At 42.4% G+C, this 16,300-nt stretch overlaps 1 protein-coding gene across 1 annotated transcript in view; it reads left to right on the plus strand.

Moving 5' to 3' along the window:
• CACNB4 (calcium voltage-gated channel auxiliary subunit beta 4) overlaps nucleotides 1-16,300 on the plus strand; it is a 202,420-nt gene that overhangs the window by 5,882 nt on the left and 180,238 nt on the right. The gene's annotated exons all lie outside the window — the stretch shown is intronic.

Genomic DNA, 16,300 nt, shown 5'->3' on the forward strand with positions numbered 1-16,300 from the left:
AATCCAACTCTTTAGTCACCCAGTCAAAGAGATTACTCAGATTTGTCTGACAAGACCTGCCTCTAGTGAAACCATGCTGCTTAAGTCCTGCAATCCATTGGATTCTAACAACTTCACTATTCTCTGTTTTAAAAGAATTTCCATTCATTTACTTACCACAGAAGTCAGTCTTACTAGCCTGTAGATCCTAACCTCTTCCTTACTTCTGCTTTTGTGGAGAAGGACCATATCTGCCCTTCTCCACAATTATTTAATTGTGTACAATTCTGGAGACTACACCTTCAAAAAGATATAAACATGATGGGGCCAGTCTAGAGGGAAGCTACTAAAATGGCCAGTGGTCTTCGTCATAAAGCGTATGGGGACAGACTTAAAGCTATTCAATATGTGTACTTTGGAAGAAAGTCAGGGGAGAGGAGATGTATAAATACCTCTGTGACATAAACGTACAGGAGGCGAATCTCTTTCAATTGAAAGGAAGTTCTGGAATGAGAGAACATAGGATAAAGGTGAAAGGGGACAGACTCAGAAGTAACATGAGAAAATCCTTAATGGAAAGGGTGGCGATTTTGTTGAACGGCCTCCTGGTGAAGGTAGTGGAGACGAAAACTGTATGTGAATTCATGAAAGCTTGGGACAAGTACATAGGATCTCTAGGGGAAAGGAAGTGACATAGATGGCATGGATGGGCAGACTGGATAGGCCATATATTCTCTAATTGCCTCATTTTCTATGTTTCTGTGTTAAAACTGTAGTCAGTGCTACCCATGCTGGCACTCCGAGCATGATCAGTTCATACCTGAGAACTGAGTATGCATGGGATGCTGGCATTGATGGTGCTGACTGCTGTAGTTTTCAATGTGGCTTCATAACTTTGGTGGACTGCTAATATCTTCAGCCAGTGAGGCTTGTGGATCCCCACCAGCTAAGGTATTTAGGGGTCCTTTTACTACCACCCGGCTACCATGTGCCCCGGGCGGTAATTCCATTTTTTACACGCGTCCAAAAATATATTTTTATTTTCTACCACGTAGTGCTAACCGGGTGGTAATCAGCAGAGTATGTGCGCTGACGATTACTGCCCAGTTAATGCATGAGACCTTACCGCTAAGTCAATGGGTAGCGGTAAGGTCTCGGGCCCAAAATGGACGTGTGCGAATTTTAATTTTGCCGCACTTCCATTTTTGGCCAAAAAAGGGCCGTTTTTGCAGGTGCACTGAAAAAAAGAACCTGTGTTCATCCAATACACACGCCTACAACAGCGCAGGGCATTTTTTGGCGCACCTTAGTAAAGGACCCCTTCATTTTAAAGTTTGGTGGGAGAGCAGCAGGCAGGAAATTGCCAGATAAGTTGCCTTATTCAGCCAAGTTGATATAAAATATAACATTTTGAGTTCATCGTATACAGTATATGAAGAAGTTGTGAAAAACGTCTAACCACTAGAGAGAGTAAAATACAGTTAAGGGAAGTTTTTCTGACTTATGAGCAAGCTGCGCAGTCATGAAATGTGCATTTAAAGATTTTGGCATTCTAGCTGAGCTTCTGAAGTCTTTTCCTCCCTTCCTTTAGTTTAAATTAAACTAAACATAGAGACTGTATAAGGAAGATCTAAAATATAGTTTGCACAGTTATTGGGATATGCAAAAAATAGCCCATTTAGAGGCCTTGTCCGTGACCTGGGCCCAAAGGTTGAGCCATAAACGCACACTGTAACTCTCAGGGCTTTTTTTGAGGGGGTACTTGGGGGTACTGAGTACCGGCACCTTTTCCATTGTCTGCTAAAATTGACCCATGGTCCCCAAATTTTAATGAAAGAGCTCAGACTCTACACACCAATTCTGCCTTGTCATAGATTCGGTGACTGGTTGCAGGGGGCCTGACTATTGTGGGGTGGGTCCCTCAGTGATCACCCTACCCCTGAAAGCTGGCCTGTCATTTGAGTACCGGCAGCTTTTTCATTAGAAAAAACTCACTGGTAACTCTTAACAAATCCACCACAAAATTCCATACATGTTCTAAGGATATTTGATTTATATAAAAGCAGGCAGAGCCTTTGCGTCTATCCTTTTAGCAAGCTGCAGTAAAAAGAGAACTGCGCTAGCGGTGGGCGCCATTTTTGCTGTGCACTGAGGCCCTTTTTACCGCAATGGGTTAAAAGGCTGAAAAAAGAAATGGCCATGTGGTAAGATTTCACTCACTGTGTGGCCATGCGGGGGGAGGGGGAAGAAGCACACCCATTGAGGAGGCGGTAAGGGCTCTCGCCAACCCTGCAGTAACCAGGTAGCACGTGGCGCTGCCCAATTACTGCTGGGCTAGCGCCTGCAGAAATATTTTAGAATATTTCTGCTAGAGTGGGAAAAGGTGTACGCTGGGGCCGCAACTCCAGATTGGCGTGCGGTAAGCCCACGTTTTGCTTACCACTACTTTGTAAAAGGACCCCTTATTTGTACAGGAAAGGAGAATCAGAGACACATCAACAAAGAAAATGATTAAAAATATTAATAAAGCAAGTTCAAAATACGAGACTTGATAAGAAATTTACATAAGAGGAAAAAGAAAGCCCTGCCAAAATGAACAACCTGGACTGATCAAATTCCAATAGACACTTCATTCGGGAGTTTTAGAATAGAGGATATTTCTGGTAAACCAGCAGACAAAAATGCCCATTCCCTCATCCCTGCCAATAACAAAAAAAAACTTCAAAGAACAATATTTGAACTGCAGGAAGGTGGGCACATTTCGGCATATGTGGTGGGATTGTCTAAAAATAACCCAATTCAGGAATATTGTGTGGACATTTAACCACCTTTTTCTTCAGGATACACATGCATGGCAATATTGGTTGGCTATGCTGCAAATCCACTCTGGATCCGGATTTGCAGTGCTAGATAGAAGCAATTTATTTGCTTTTCTGCTTCTGGCAGCCAGACTGGCAATTGAAGCAAAGTGGAAAGACTCTTGTGCTCCTGCAGTCTCTGATTGGATTGTGAAAATCCATCAACTTATTGAGGGAAAGCATTTCAGACACAAGAAATGGAAGCCCCTAATTGAACGCCTTACAAAAGACCCCTATACTTGAGGTAGTTCTTTGACTTAGCCCTTGAATGCTAACATTGATTTCATTTCATGGGGACCTAATTTCATATCTTCTGCTCTTTTTCCCCCATGTAAATGCTTCAATATCTTTGTCATTTGCATTAGTAGGAAGTTTAGTGATCTTTTTATATTTTTCTGGGTTTTCATAAGTCTATTTGAAGTGCATAGAGGGACTTTTGCACACTAGAGAATTGCACGGGGACAGAAGTCTCACCCATCCCCACCTGTCTCTGCTGGAATCTTAGCCATCCCCACCCAGCCCCGCAAGTATTTAACCCGTTCCCATCCATCTCCGCAAGAATTTAACCTGTCCCGATCCATCCCTGCAAGAATTTAATGGTACACTAAAAAAAAAATTCCGGTCGGCTCTCAGTCTCTCTCTGGGTTCAAGCCGTAGCACTGCAGGCAAGGAAGGAACAGAAGTTGGAACTTGGAACACTCTGGTGCACACGTGTAAGACTTGTCTCTGATTCACTGGAACTGTGTGCTGAGAAGTCGCCACATGCACGAGCCAGTAGGCCAGGTGACATCTGATGCTTGTGCCTGTGTCAGAGCTGAGGTCTGCGCATCAGCCCAGGAGCAGAGGATTAATAGTAACATAGTAAGTGACAGCAGATAAGAACCTGAATGGTCCAGTCTGCCCAATAGTCATGTTCATTATCAATTCATAATTAAATCAACAATGAACATGATATTATATACTTGATTATGGTCTTTCTTTGGCATTTCTGAAATATAGACCATAGAAGTCCGCTCGGCCCTATCCTGTGTTCCAACTGCTGGAGTTGTTGTTGATGCCCACTCCAGCCTGTTTGTCTTCTCATTTGCGAGAAACAAACCGTAAAAGTCTGTCCAGCACTATCCTCATGTTCCAGCCACTAAAGTTGCTGTCTAAGTCCTTTCCAGCCCATCCTAAACCAGATTGCCATATATAAGACACAGACCATACAAGTCTGCCCAGTATCGACCCTAGTTCATCACAGCCGGAGTCACCATCTAAGCGTCACCCGACACATCCACAAACATGCAGCCATTTAAGTTTAGGTTTTTTATAACTTCCATTTTCTAATTAGAGATCCTCTGTGTTCATCCCATGCCTTTTTGAATTCCATCACCATTTGCGTCTCTACCACCTCCTTAATGTAGACTTTCCGCATCTGTGCTGTTAAAGTGAGGAGGAGGAGGAGGAGACATCACTCAAAGAACTTGGTACTCGGTAAGTGAGAGGCTGGCGCAAGTGCAGTGTACACTTCCACGGGAGCCCTGCAGGAATGGCTTCCATCCCCACGGGAACCCCGCAGGAATGGCTTCCATCCCTATGGGAACCCTGCAGGAATGGCTTCCATCCCCACAGGAACCTCACAGGAACATCTTCAGTCTCCACGGGAACCCTGCAGAGCTACTTTCATCCCTGCGGACCCTGTTCCCATGCAAATCTCTACTGCACACACTTGTGAGTGTTTCTTGGTTGATGTTATCATTTTTGTTATTGTTGAAAATGTGTACATAATGATATATTAGTTGCTATAGGTAGGGCCCTGTTTACTAAGCTGTGCTAGAGGCGTGCTAAAAATTAGTGCACGCTAAACCCTAGAGTTGCCCATAAGAATATATGGACATCTGTAATGTTTAGTGCATGCTAATATCGCTAGTGCACCTTAGTAAACAGGGCCCTAAGACTGCTACATCTGATGCTGTGATGTGATGTGTTATAACATGTTCAAGAAAAAATTGTTTAATGAAGAACAATATTCAACGACATATTTGCAGAGGAATTATAGAAAAACATTGCTCTCAGGTATAATAAACAATACAATCTTAGTTTTATGTTACATATACTTATTTTTATGGTGTACTGCATGAGTCTGGACCTATTAACTTACTATTTTATTGTCATCGATGGTTTTAAATTGCATTAAATATTTAAGTTTGAATCGAATTGGCCTTCCCCTACTTTCTTATGTTTGACACATTTTTACTCGTAAGGATGTGTTTGCTTCTTTTTCCTATATCCTAATGAACAATACAGTGCAATACCACACAATAAGCTCTTATATCCTGCATTAGCCCATTGGGAATTCTGCATAGTGTACAGTATTAAGAAGCTAGGTATTCTTAGGAATAATACAAAAAAAATCCCAAAATTCCAGCAGACAGCACAAACTTCTTGAAAAGATAAGTTTTCAATGATTTCCCAGACTTTTTATAACATGTCAGGGTCCTTAAAGTAGATGGCAAAGAATTCCACCAGTATGTGGCTTGATATAAAAAAAAAGTCTCTGACTAGCTCGATTTATAGATCGCCTTCCTGGGTGCATCAGTAAAAATTGCTTTTACTTCCTCTTAGTTTTCCTTAGATACATCAGGTTAAACCCAAACATGGATACATGGAATGCCCTCCCGCAGGAGGTGGTGGAGATGAAAATGGTAATGGAATTCAAACGTGTGGGATAAAGACAAAGGAATCCTATTTAGAAGGAATGGATCCACGGAATCTTAGCGGAGATTGGGTGGTGATGCTGGTAATAGGGAAGCAAAACCGGCGCTGGGCAGACTTCTACGGTCTACGCCCTGAGAATGGCAAGGACAAATCAAACTCGGGTATACATATAAAGTATCACATACCATGTAAAATGAGTTTATCTTGTTGGGCAGACTGGATGGACCATGCAGGTCTTTATTTGCTGTCATTTACTGTGTTACTATGTTCAGACTGTAAAAAAGTTTGACAGTTTTGAAAATAAGTTTTCAACAACCAGTCTCTATCAGCTACCAACCAACACAGTATCTCCAACTCTGATGTCTCCAACAGTGTAGTTATATTAGCCACCCCCAATGTAGGCACATTATCACTGGCCTCAGCAACTAGAAATTCAATCTTGCCAGGAAGGTAAAAATCTTTAGTACATAGCAGCAACATCCACCAGTCCACCAGGATTCCCAGTACCTTGGTCATATGTTTTTTAAACATACCACATGGTGATATAATCAAGGAACCTGAAAAGTTTATAAATCACAAATTTACACTTCTTACGTTATCCAAATTCCCCACCTTATTTCCTAAGAAAGTAAGATCTTTTATCATAGACAAATGCAGTTATTTAAAAGAAATACAGTTTTGATCCACAGTATCCAACCTAGATGTGTTTGTCGTGGGACATGGGCTTCCACTGATTGAAGTTGCTCATCCAAACCATTAAATTGCATGGCCTTTGCTTCTTCGGGAGCGATTTCTCAGTAGTTTGCTAATACAGCAAAGATTGCTGTCACTAAGTAAATCCTTAATTAGCCTCACCTGCATTTTCCCCAATTACTATTAACTTCCTCTGTGGTTAATCTTTATTCCTGATTGGCTTTAGACTTCTGGGACCATGATTCCCAGCAGCCTTCACATCTCTGTTTTCCTTGGGACTATAGTGAGCAATTCTACAACTGGGTGTCTTCATTTAGATGCCCAAGGGTGTGTAGTGGGAGCCTATTCTATAACGGCATCTGGTCACCCAGATTCCTTTATAGAATATTGGTATAACCTGGTATTGGTTCACCTAACATTTATATTCCCACAGCTATATCAGCCATAGGCCTAGCACAACTGCAGTCATATAAATGCAGCAAGGACATGTGAAACTTGGGCATAGCTAGGAGCCCTATCTATGTTCTGCTCATTCTCTGCCCATGTGTTTGCCCCTCTTGCATTTACACGCCATCCCTAGGACTCTATATAGCGTGACCTAAGTTGCACATGCAAATCCAGTCGTATTCTAGATTTGCACTTGCAACTTAATTGCTTGACAAGCTAACAGCGCCAATAATTGCCACTTAAGCAATTACTGACATTAATTGACATTAAATAGAATTTACGTGCAGAGCATTCTAAGTGTATTCTATAATGTGATGCGCGTAAATTCTAAGTCACATGGTTGAAAAGGGGTGTGGCCTAGGGTGTGGAATGGGCTGGTCGTGGGCATTTTCAAAAATCTATGCACATTGTTATAGAATTCACCCAGTCCGTGCATAATTTAGGCATTGGCATTTACATCAAGTTTTACTTGGCATAACTGCCTGTGACGAACTTTAGTTACGTGGATGGGCGTGCGGATGGGCATTCGGCGTATTCTATAAACCATGCAGAAATGTAGGCTTATTCTATAAAGTTTGCCTAAGTCACACCTAGGCGTATTTCGTTTTGGCGCTGACTTTTTTAAAAGCATGATATATAGAATCTAGTCCTATATATGTTGCATGCATGTAAATGTGAGTGCCTAGTTTATAGAATTGTCCTTATACCCCTTCATTCTACCGCTAGTAGTTCCGCCTTGAGCACGTGCTATTTCCGGTGCTACATAAAATTATTCCACAATGTCTAGCATAGTGCTAACTCAGTGGTAATGCCCAGTTACCACCAGGTTACCACGGGACCCTTTACCACCACTTCAATGGGTAGTGGTAAGTGCCCCCCCTACCGCATGGCCACGAGGTAAGAATAATCTTACCGCATGTCCATGTCTTTTTTAGGGGCTTTTAACTTGCTGCGGTGAAAAGGGCCCTAGCGTGCAGCAAAAACAGTCCTCGCCAATAACGCAGGGCCCTTTTTACCACAGCTTAGTAAAAGGACCCCTAAGTGTTTGCATATTTTATAGAATATCGGACTTGTGCATGTAAGTGCTAGTTGGGTGCTAGCAAGTATTCTATAATCTTAGCATGTAACTTGCTTACGGGTCCTTTTACTAAGGGGTGTGAATAATTAGTATGAGCTAAATGCCATGCAGCCCATTATATTTTTATGGGCAGCATGGCATTAAGGGTCTCTTTTACTAAGGCATGCCGAAAAGTGGTCTGCGCTGGTGTAGGTGCATGCTTTGGATGGGCGCAGGTCACTTTTTCAGCGCACCTGGAAAAAAGGAATTTTTTTTGTGGCCAAAAATGGACGCGCAGGAAAATTAAAACCAGCGCGCATCCATTTTCAGCCTGAGACCTTACTGCCACCCATTGACTTAGCGGTAAGGTCTCACACGCTAACCGAGCAGTAAGCGGCCAGCACGCGTAAACTGCCGATTACCACCGGGTACGCACCGCGCTGTAGACAATATTTTCTACCACATGTTTTGGGCATGCGTCAAAAATGGAATTACCGCCAGGGGCACACGATAGCGGGGTGGTATTTCCAATTTGGCGTGCATTGAATACACATAGGCACCTACGCACCTTAGTAAAAGGGCCGCTTAGTGTACGTGCATCACATTATATATGTATCCGTTTGTGCACCTTAGTAAAAAGACCCCCTTAGTGTGTAAATGGAAGAGAGTGTATGCATGGACGGGTCCAACATTTATGTAAATTACCCACTGATTGATTAATTGCTGTCCACTCAAAGCTGACTCCTGGATGCATATTTTCAAAGCACTTCGAGTTACAAAATTCAATAGTAACCTATGGAACTTTGTAAGTCTAAGTGCTTTGAAAATGAGCCCCCTGGTGACTATATAGATTGACTTTCTCCAGAATGTTCTATCTTCTATTTGTGTGTGGAGGCATTTTAATGGAACATTTAGTTGCGACTGTGTCAACTCATCTTATTGTGGTCTTCCACACCCTCTTTTTCCTTCAACCTTTCCCAGCATAATTACTTTTTCTAGGGATCTGGACATTGCATAATATGGCTGATAGTTTTAGTCTAGTCATGTAAGCTTCTAGTGAAAATTCGGATTTTATGTGGTCAAGGAACAATCTGTTCAATTTTTTGGCTGCCCATAGTATTTATAATAGTTGTCTCCAGCACCACAACTCAAATGCCTCAATGCTCTTTCTGTCCTGCCTTTTCATGGTCCCACTTTCACATCCATACAGTGGAAAAGAAAAAAAACAACCTGTCTGTATAATTCAAATCTTTGTTGGTAATAAAACATGACATGACCTAAAAATGTTCTCCAAACCCTTAATTGTAGCTCTACCAAGAGCTCTTGAACAAAGTTAGTCTTTTTTTTTCTCTCTCTGAGTTGTTTTCAGATTTTTCCTACACTTTTGCATAACTGTTGTATGCACTCACAATTATTTTTCTAGCATTGCATGACACTTACTTCACCACATGAGTAGGTGAAAATGTGATTGGAATGTGTGTGTGATCAGTCTTTTGTTCATAAGCTGTCCCTGCTGTGAATTTGCACATCTTGTTATATACATTTTACCACAGTGCATAGTCTCTATAAAAAAAAAACAAATGGCATAAGAATATATTATAAAGTTCCAAAAAGTTTTTCTTTTGCAAATTTGCATGCCAGGAAACATTGGCAAGCTGCCAAAAGTGCTTGTATTTGCCAAATGCTTCATCTTTTTCTCTATGTCTGATGATGGTTGACACACAGGTATACAGATTACATACTTTGGCATTATATCCCCTGATAATTAAACATACCTAGATATTCAGCACCGGGTAATACCCAGATACCACTGCTGAATTTCTGGCCACTGGCAGTTATTCGGGTCAGGGGCGTATCCAGCCCTCCCTCAGGCTAGTGCAGGGGTGAACAGGAAAGATTTTCGTTGGCATTGTCTGGATAATACTGTTAAAACTAAAGTAGGAGCCTCTCCTACCTAGATAAGTCCTGCTGAATATTGGGCCCATAGAGTACAGGACTGTGGAGTCGATACACCAAACCTTTGACTCTTACTCCTCCATACGTCTACTGTCCGACTCCAACTCTTACTGATATTCAGTGCTTTTTTGTAGGAAAAAAGGTACTGGTACTCATTATGGGCGGGGTCACCATATATGACCCCACCCCTATGGTAGCCACACCCCTTATACCAGCCGTGGCACAAATAAGCAGTATCACTGAAAATACTATACTAGTATAGGAGAAAAAAAATAACTTGTGATTTTTTTTTCATTATAAATAATTTCTATAAGCTGTTATAGCTCTAGTATACCCAGTGCAAAATAAGACAGCAGATTTAAATTCTCAAATTCGACATCTTCCAAACACTAAAATGAAAATAAAATTATTTTTTCTACCTTTGTTGTATAGTGACTTTGTTTTTCTGATCATGTTGGTCCCAGTCCCTGATTCTGCTGCTCTCTATCTGTTCCCTTAACTCCATTTCCAAGGCTTCCTTTCCATTTATTTCTTTGCTTTCCTCCTTTCTTTTTCATTTCTTGCCCTACATCCACAGGTAAAAGCTGGGTCCTCCGTGGACTTTACAGGAGGAGGTATAGAGTGGATCCAGCTTTTGTCTATTTTATTCATCCATGTGCAGTTTTTCTCCTCTTTTCCCTTTCCCTCATCTCATCAGTATGCATCTCCTTCCTCTTTCCATCCACGTCCAGCATTTTTCCTCTCCCCCTCCATCCATGTTCATCATTTCTCCTCTCTCCTCTCCTCCATCCATGCTCATCTCACTTCTTCTCTCTTCCCTCCCCTCCATCCATGTCTAGCATTTCAACTCTCTCCCCTACCCTCCATCCATGTCTAGCATTTCAACTCTCTCCCCTCTCTCCATCCATGTCCAGAATTTCTCCTCTCTCCCCTAAATCTATGTGCATCTCCTCCTCTGTCTTCCCTCCCCTCCATCCATGTCCAGCATTTCTCCTCTCCCCCTTCACTCCATCCTTGTGCATCTACTTCCTCTGTCTTCCCTCCCCTCCATCCATGTCCAGTATTTCTCCTTTCTCGCTTCCCCTCCAACCATGTGCATCTCCTTCCTCTGTCTTTCCTTCCCTCCAACATTTCTCCTCTCTTCCTTGCCCTCCACCCCATCCATGTCCAGCATTTCTCCTCTCTCCCCCCTCCATCCATGTGCATCTCCTTCCTGTCTTCCCTCTCCTCCATCCATGTCCAGCATTTCTCCTGCCCTTCCCTCCATCCATCCATGTCCAGTAACTCTGCTCTCTCCCCTATCCTCCCCTCCCAACCATGTCCAGCGATTTTCCTCTGCCCTCCCCTCCATGTCCACTGATTTCTCCTCTCTCCCCTGCCCTCCCCTCCATGTCCAATGATTCTCCTCTGTCCTCCCCCATGTCCAGTGATTCTCCTTTGCCCCTATCCTCCCCTCCATGTCCAGTAACTCGCCCCAGCCTCCACCTGCCCCCATCGAGTTCCAGTACCAACCCCAGCCCTACCTGCCCACCCTTAGCTCCCTGACAGCCCTGCTTTCTGTTCCTGCTGCCCCGCGATGCGTTTAAATCTTTTATTTTTTTTTACCTGAAGTTGCAGCACCAGTGTTAGTGAAAGGACCAGGCTCGACTCCTCCAGCCTTCCTTTCCCTTCTTTCCCTCTGTGTCCCACCCTCGTGGAAACAGGAAACAATGTCAGAGGAAGGTAGGACACAGAGGGAATGAAGGGAAGGCTGGAGGAGGCGTGCCTGATATTTTCACTAACACCGCCACCGGCGCTGCGACTTCAGGTAAAAATAATAAAAGATTTAAATGCGTCGCGGGGTGGCAGGAACAGAAAGCAGAGCTGTTAGGGAGCTAAGGGCTGGCAGGTGAGCTGGCCCTAGGCACAAAAAAAAAGCACTGCTGATATTAGGCTTTACGTTTTTTGATCTGGATCTAAAGTACTGGTAAATATAACTTTAGATCCAGGACCAAGATATGTATGTGTGTGTGTACTTTTTTTACCTACTCTGACTCCAACCCTGCAACCAGGATAGATTATGTACATACTTGTGGCATTTGTCTCTGGATGAGTTTGTGTGTAGCAGTATCTGTTGTGAATATTGTACAGTTTACACCTTCTTGGCGGGCGATGTATTAACCCATGAAAAATGTAATGGGATAGTGGCTCTTTGGAGGAAAAGTTTGCTATGCATATAAATTAACTCAGTTTATTTTAACTGGTAGCAAACATTTGCTTGCAATTTTACTTGATTGGTCATAGCTGGTAACATTTTACATTCCTGACATGGGAATGCACATAAAATAATAGTAATAGTAACATATCTTCCTTCCCCATCACCACTACCATTTGCATGTAGCATTGATACTTTAAGGAGGCTGTATGGTTCCGGTCACAGCCATTGATCATGGCCTCAGCTCCCTGATGGGCCCTGGGAGGCCCCTTTCAACCCCATACACGGTGTATTTAAAAAAAAATGTGCCCAGTCAAGTTTTGCTTTTTTGAGACCCAGTCCTCTTAAAAAAAAAAAGTCCTCCCTATTTACCCCAGATGTTATCTTCTGGAAGAGGCCAGAAGTGCTTCCCATTTGTGAAATGGCATCAGTTGATCTTAATGGTTCTCAAGGGGTCAGGCGAAGCCATTTTGTAAGATGGTACTGTTGGGGCAGGAGTGAGTGGGGAACAATCCTAACCCTTACTAGGAAGATATGGCTTTGGAGTAAGTGGCTGGATGGGATGAGACAGGGCTGTTTCTGCCACTTTTTTATGGCAGGGGTTGGGGCTTACAAGGGGATAAGGCTTGATAGGGGTCAACATTTTTTTTCTTATGCCTGAAATAGGGCTGGGCGCACTTGGGGATCAATGATCCAACAGAGATGGAGGCCTGTGGGGGAATCTATTGGGGCCACATTGGCCCTTTAAGTGAACCCTGCCACAGTGAGAAATGAGAGCTCTGGGGCTTTAAAAAAAGAGAAAAGCATAACTCATGGAGACAGGGTTTTAAAAAAATGGGCCTACAAAACCATTTTTGTATGCCTGTTTTCCTGTTTTATATTATTAATCAGCTGCTGTTTATGGCTTTGTAACACAGCAACTCTTCACTTATAGATTTGAATACATTTTCATGTGTGGTGGACCATGGATGTATAAAATACCCCTCCTCTTTCTGCAAGCTTTGCATGCTAATATGCACAACATCAAAGATGATGCTTACATTTATTTTCCAAAATTTAGAACCAATGCCAATTTGGTACGTAAAACTTAGGGGGTCTTTTACAAAGGTGCTTTAACATTTTTAGTGCACACTAATGATTAGCATGCGTTAAATGCTAGCAATGCCCATAGGAATATTTGGGCATCTCTAGTGTTTAGCGCACATTTATTTTTTAGCATGCGCCAAAAACAGTATCGGGTTTTTGTAAAAGGACATGTAGAGATGATTTTATGAGCTGCCGGAACGGTATCACTTAAGCTCTTCAAATTGGTTTCTAAGGTGTTTATTATTATTATAGGAAAGTTTTGTGCTCTACTTCTACTATTTGATTATTTTTTGAGCCTGCTTGACTCCCAATACTTAGGCCATATGGTGATGTAGTTAGTAGTTTTCCCCTGAAAAAGGTTGGTAGTATATTCTAATTTAGTTTTCCAGAACAGAATCTCCGGCATCCACTTCCACTGGGACGCAATTGTGAGCCTTTCTGCATGCAAACACTCAGATAGAAGAAACTGATGCTCTCTAGACAGCTCGACACCTTCCCAACGACCCAATAAACAGAGTCCAGGAGTAAGACCAATTTGGGAGGCAAACATTAGAGAAAGCTCATCTGCAATCTGCCTCCAGATGTTTTGAACCTCACTGCAGTCCCACTATATATGAATATAATCCCTCAGCTCCCCATATCCTCGCCAACATCTGGAGTCTGCTGAGCTGAAGTTTGAAAAGAAGATTGGATAGCAATAAGTGGGGTGGAGAAGCTTATATATAAATTCTTGGCTCTTGTGACAGATAATTAAGGGGTCCTTTTACAAAGGCGTGCTAGTAGTTTCAGGGCATGCTAATCATTAGCATGCATTAAACGCTAGCAATGCCCATAGAAATAAATAGGCGACTCTAACGTTTAGCGTGTGCTTAGTGTGTGCTAAAAATGCTAGTGTGTCTTGGTCAAAGGACCCCTTAGAGATTTGTAGCCAAATCTGTTACCGCTCTGTCTCGACCAAATCTAAGTTCAGGTCCCTGTTCCAGCTTTCAATCAATTTAGAGTCAGTGTCAAATTCTTTGCCCCCAAAATGCAAAGCAAAATAGAGCTATTAATTAATTTAGGGACCTGATCGGGTTGTGTAGTAATCCTGTCCACTGTTCGAGGTCTCAACTGCACATCCCTTCCAGCCTTGCACAGCGCATCCTCATGCAGCTGCAATCAAATATATCTAGTGTGAACAGAAAGATCATACAAAGTACATAGTTTGGGGCCTTTCCAATGTGCCTCAAACAGTCCTTCACGTATCCATAAAAGAATATCTGCAGAGGAAGTTACTGTAGAAAGGTGAACAGTAGATAAAAGTGAAGCTGTGGGAGAAAAATGGGCAGGCGCTGTATGAACCTCCTGCACCGATAGCCTCAACATTTTAAACATCAAACTTTCCTGGGTTTTGAATATAGGAGAAGACAGGGTTCCAACTATATAGCAGGCTTATATTTGGAAAAACGTGATTTGAAAGCGCCAAACCCCTCCGAGAAAAATTGCACTGGCTTCCAATCAAAGAACGTATTGCTTTCAAAATCTGCACCCTGGTTCATAAAATTATCTACGGCGAAGCCCCGGGATACATGACAGACCTCATAGACCTACCAACCAGAAACACAACAGGATCAACACGAACATACCTATATCTCCACTACCCAAGCTGCAAAGGACTCAAATACAAATCAACCTATGCATCCAGCTTTTCCTACATAAGCACACAACTATGGAACGCATTACCAAAAGCCGTGAAAACAACTTATGATCACCTAAACATCCGGAAATCATTAAAAACTAACCTGTTCAAAAAGGCATACCCAACTGACCCAACTTAAATGCCTGTACCCTGCAACACAACGAAACCAAAGCTCGTAATGGACATATAATAATTCTTTCTGTCTATGATTCTCTTCCTGTCTACGATTCCCTAATGTGTCTGTACACACGAACCTTATTCTACAAAAACATTACTATATTTGATCATACCGGAATTGGCGAACGCCTTTACGGTACTATGTAAGCCACATTGAGCCTGCAAATAGGTGGGAAAATGTGGGATACAAATGTAACAAATAACAATATAGCACTGAAACAAAATCCCTCCACCTAGCAGAAAACAATGGGGGTGTACATAGCAAAAAAATAAAAAGCTCAATTCATGATTTTAAATGAAATGTTCCCATTTTTTCAATATTTTTTTCGTATTCATTTCACTTATTTGTTATTTCTGCAAGCACTATATAGATGTTAGAACTTTTTGAAGCATACAAATTGATTGTATGTGTGTTAATTTGTAGGCACACATGTGTACAAATGATTTGTCACATTTAAATATTTAGGGGCCCTTTTACTAAGCTGTGAAGACACCTACGCACACCCAACGCAAGCCAATTTGGAACTACAGCCCATTTACCACATGGCCTGGGCAGTAATTTCATTTTGTATGCGCATCCAGTAGGTGCACCGGAAATTTTCCAGCGTGTGGCGCTAACCGAGAGGTAATCGGCATTGTACGCACACAGATGATTACTGCCCAGTTAATGCATGAGACCTTACCACTAAGTCAGTGGGGGGTGGTAAGATCTCAGGCCCAAAATGGCCGTGCACCAATTTTCATTTTGCCACACGTCCATTTTCAGCCAAAAAAAGAGGCCTTTTTTGCAGGTGCACTGAAAAATGAACCTGTGTGCGTCCAATACACGTGTCTACACCAGCACAGCTCTTTTTGGTGCACCTTAGTAAAAGCACCCCTTAGAAACCCAAATGAACCAGATGTGCTCATAAATGCACACTCCTAGAAAGCAACTCTAGCTCCATTCTCTTCTGCAGCTTCAAAATCCAGCCTTTATTTAAAGGTGAGCTAATAACACACCACTTCCTAAACAGTATTGTCCTCTCTGAAGGGACCATCTATCTTTGCCAACATTGGAAAGATTCTTAGGCCCCAGGCTAAAAGGCCCAAAATAGAAAACAAATGTATGGAGGTTCATAACAAGACAAATTCCCATCATGTTTGCAATTTGCCACTTCATTCTACTCCACAAGGCCTGTAGCACAGGCCATTATTTTAGAAGCCCAATTTGCAATTTACACATGTCTCTTTGTCCCCTCCCTGGTCCTGCCCAGGCCATGCCTCCTTGCCATATGAATGTATGCAGTTTTAGATGTCCATATCCAGGCTTTATAAAATCAGGATTTGGACGTCTATGCAATATGAACGTCTAAATGCTGGTTTTCAGCTATGTGCCCCACAAAAGCTGTAGAAAGTGTGGCTATAAGGCTGTAGATATTTACAGATCTGGAGTTGGTGTAAATGTACAGATCTGCCAAGTCTGCTTTTGCGGGGCA

This window comes from Microcaecilia unicolor, chromosome 7 (assembly GCF_901765095.1).
Source record: "Microcaecilia unicolor chromosome 7, aMicUni1.1, whole genome shotgun sequence".
In the NCBI taxonomy this organism is placed as follows: Eukaryota; Metazoa; Chordata; class Amphibia; order Gymnophiona; family Siphonopidae; genus Microcaecilia; species Microcaecilia unicolor.